This window comes from Apis dorsata, unplaced genomic scaffold (assembly GCF_000469605.1).
Source record: "Apis dorsata unplaced genomic scaffold, Apis dorsata 1.3 scaffold_137, whole genome shotgun sequence".
NCBI lineage: Eukaryota > Metazoa > Arthropoda > Insecta > Hymenoptera > Apidae > Apis > Apis dorsata.
Genome location: NW_006263429.1, coordinates 692,158 through 696,521, shown reverse-complemented (window position 1 = coordinate 696,521; position 4,364 = coordinate 692,158). Strand labels below are relative to the sequence as shown.

General features: G+C 20.1%; 1 protein-coding gene across 1 annotated transcript in view; it reads right to left on the bottom strand.

The window, feature by feature from the left end:
• Positions 1–3,569, bottom strand: part of LOC102674736 — a 14,879-nt gene extending 11,310 nt beyond the window's left edge. The window contains exon 1 of the mRNA XM_006613252.2: positions 3,115–3,569. The gene's annotated coding sequence lies outside the window, so the exon portion shown is untranslated. The remainder of the gene's footprint in view (positions 1–3,114) is intronic.
• Positions 3,570–4,364: the final 795 nt, after the last annotated feature.

Sequence of the window (4,364 nt, the reverse complement as noted above, 5' to 3'; positions counted from 1 at the left end):
ATTTATTATATATATATATATATATATATTTATATAATAAATTATATATATATATATATAACAATATAAAAGAATTTTATATGCTATAACATATAATGCTATAACATATATGCTATAATATTTATATATACTATAACAATTATAAAAGAATTTATATAAATAAATTACGTTTTTTAATATACATGTATTTTTTTTTTATTTGATTTACATGAAATTAAACGTATCGACGAAACCGTGATATTTTCATAACCAATATTTCTTCAGAAGTTTATTCTTTTAATGCGCAAAAAGCAAACAGAACGTCAATTTTTAACCAATCTGTTACTTTAAATATATACGAGGTAAATAATGGTCACGATTTCGGTCACGAGGATCTGAATCAGTGAATTTTACTTCTCGAGTGTATTTAACAGATTCGCGAATTCACGCATGATAATTGTATTTTTTTTCACTTTGAAAATACTCGTGATTGGAATGAAGGAAGAAAAATAACAGAAGTTCTAAAGATTTATGTTCGTAAACGCATCGTTAGAAAATTATAAAATAGTTAAATGTAAGTAAAAACTCCAGATTTTATAGTTTCCGGATTGACTCAGCTGAAGTTTACAGTGAATGCATTTCCTAACAAAATAACATTGTGAAGAACATATTAAAACAGTTAAATAAATAGACTTTTATGAAAGTGACTATATGTATATATTGTATATGTATATATTAAAGTTAACAAAGTGAATAAATTTATCATGAATAAAGTCCAAAGAATATATTATTAATATTCTGATATGCGATTGCATTTTTTCTAACCTAACCTATATCATTGCATTTTTATTAATTAAACTAGATAAATAAACTAAATAAGATATGTATATTATATTATGTATATGTTTTTAACAATACATTCCAAACTTATTAAAATTTTTGATAAGTTTTCTGAATATATAAATATATAAATATACTCATGAATGTAATAAACTTATTTTTATCTAAACAGCAATCAATAATAATAGCAGGTATTATAATTTACACAATGAAATTCAAAACATATTGTTTTAATTGAATTTTAGATTTTAGAATAATATATTATAGATAATTTTAAATTTACTTGAGATATTTTCACTCTATCAAGTTTAGTTATATATCTTGCATATACTCTATACATTTCATTTAGATATAATATTATTTGTTAAATAAATATTTCTAATTTATTCATAGGAATATTAATTAATAGATACATTTATTGTAAACAATCTCAAATAAAAAATATTTTTTATTTTTTATTACTTAATATAATTTACTTATAATAATATTCTAAGACAATAATATGAATAAATTTTATTCGTTAATTAATATAAAGATAATTATTTTTTACGAAAAAAACAATTCATTTGCCATTTTGCATATTTAATTCTCACGTTTCAATGGCTGAATTATTTTTACTTATTTTATCGATTTAATAATCAGTGATAATACCAATAATGAAAATTAAATAAGTTTATATTTTGATATACATCATTTTTAATCTATCTATTCGCAATCCGTACTCTGAGAATTAATGAAAATTTCAAAAATTTATTTTAAATTATAATATAAAAAGTTTCAATGTAAAAAAATACTAGTTAATCACACTGTTTTGTGATTAATGATCAACTCAAGCTATTTGTACAATCTTAATATTATAATAAACGTAATATCGAAGCAACATATATTATCGAAAAATTTTACTATCGAATTACAAAAATTTTTCGAATTTATGAATAATCTAATCGCTTTATTCAAATTGATTGAATTTATTCAACAATTTAAACGATTGATTTAATCAATTATACAACGCCTACTAAAATGTTGAGTAATCACTCTTTCAACTATGACGTTCACTATGAAGAATTTTTAATTATAAAAAGACAACAAAAACTTATACATAAAAAAAAATATTTCGAAAAAACATTAAAATAAGAAAAAAATAACAAAATTAATAAAAAAACCTATTTTATTTCGATATATTGTCTCAAACTAATATTCTAATTTGTAAATAATAAAATGATAAATCAGAAACCTTTATATTTGAGATTACATTTTATATTAAATTATATTCAAAAAAATGGAAAAATAAATTTTGAAAATTTTATTGAATATTATATTGAAAATGTTATTTTTTCAAAATAAATTTTCTCCGAAAAAATCTGTCTTCCTATTTTATCATCTTCTTATGTCTATTAATTCTATTTTTACTTATTCTACATCTATTCATACAAAGTATGAATTCATACTATTCATACTAATCATATTTTTATTAAAAGTAGAATTTTTGTATGTAATGTAAGCAATATTTTTATTAAAAACATATTTTTATTAAAAACAAAAATTAAAAACAATTTTCGAATAGATATGAGAGATATGAAAATATTTATTGTATTTATAGTAAAATGAATTATATTATGATAATAGTACAATAGTTATTATTTATATCTTTTTAATTTACTTATAAAATTTTATTCATTTTATTATATTTTTTTTTTTATATGCAAGAGAATTTATTAATATTAATAACTTGTATGACTTTAAAATAAAACTTTAAAATAAAACATTTATGACTTATAAAATTTTTCTAATAATATTTACAATCGTATAAAAAAATAATAATCACAATTTGAAATCATTTAGGAATTATTAAGAATATTATTAAATTCTATTTTTCTTTCTTAAAAATCCTATTTTTCTTCTTCTTTAAATATAAATAAGATTCAAATACGATACAAATGTTTAAATCCTATCAAAATAAACAAATTGCATGTTACTCTTTAAAATCATTTTAAAAACTGAGAATAACGATAGTTAATTAACAATATTTAAAAAATTAAAATTTAATATAAAATAAATACAATGAAATTTAAATTCAATGAATGAAAAAATATAACGCAATAAATATTCCGTAAATTTTTTCATTTTTTTATTATATGAATTCTATATAGGATCTCTAATAATAGTAAAACGGAATATTTATTCAAGCATTGAATCTTCTCAAATATTTATATAAGGCAACATCAAATTATTGTGTGTGTGTATGTATGCGTGCGTGTGTGTATATCATTCAGAAAAGTAAAAGTAAACACTCACCGAACAAAATTCCTTGATCAAGAGAAAAGATCAATCCATTTGAAGTAAATTCCAATTGGCGTATAATTTACGGATCCTTTTAACAATTATATCAAGCCAGAAAAGTGAATTTATTTCAAACTTAAAAAAGAGTTAAACTGTCAAACGGCATCGCCAAAAAGATTCTGATTAACGTTTGATACACCATGCATATTTCCATAGGAAATATATCAGTTAGGTGTAAAAAATGAATAATTTCGCATGTTAATCCACCTAGTTAAAGCTGCCTATATATGATAGATATAAACTGCAGCATGAAAAAACATTCTATCGCGAAACAAACGTTCCTTCCCTCGTGGCAAACTGAAGCGAATTGCGAAAGATTCACGAAATGAACCGTTCTTACCTCGCTTAACCGAACTCTCCCGATTCATTGGCCGTTACTATGTTGTGATTGGCTCATTTTCCTTTTAATTCACTGGACAAAATCTTCTTTTTATTCTTTTTTTCACATGTTTTTTTTTTACATGTCTTCCTGTATTTATTATTAGTAATATAATTAAAAATAACAATATATAATAACATAATAACATATATGACTGATAACTTTGATAATTTCAATTTAATTTTTAAACTTTTACAATCTTTATAGAATTTTTCACTTTTTCTTTTTTTTTTAATTAAACAATAATATAAATAAATAACATATTTATACAAATATATTAAAAAAGAAAAAAATGTGTGAAATTATGAAATACATTATCTTATTTCAAAAAAAATTCTAATTTAATTTGTTTTTAATATAATAAAGTTGATTAATTAACATTTTCTTATTTTTATTCTTTCTTGAGATATTATAATTAAGATCTAAATATTTATTGTTTTTGATTTTAAAATACCAATATATTTTACAATATAAAAATAAATTAATTTAATTTTTATATATAGGATATCTTAAAAATATGGGAATATCCATTAATTGGAGAATCTTAAAGTAATTTCAAATACTTTCATTATGCTTTTGTTAACAAGTTACACAAAAAACATTGGCCAATTATAAAGCATGTGGTCTAGTCAAGCCGTGATTATAGTGTTAGTTAGTACCACCGATCAAACACGACATGTTCAAATAATATATGTATAATATATATTAAATATATTGAATATATTGAATGTAACATTTTATTATCGATAAAAAATTATATCAAATTATATCACGAATACTGAATAAACTATAATATTTAATATACTTTCTTTGACATATATTATAT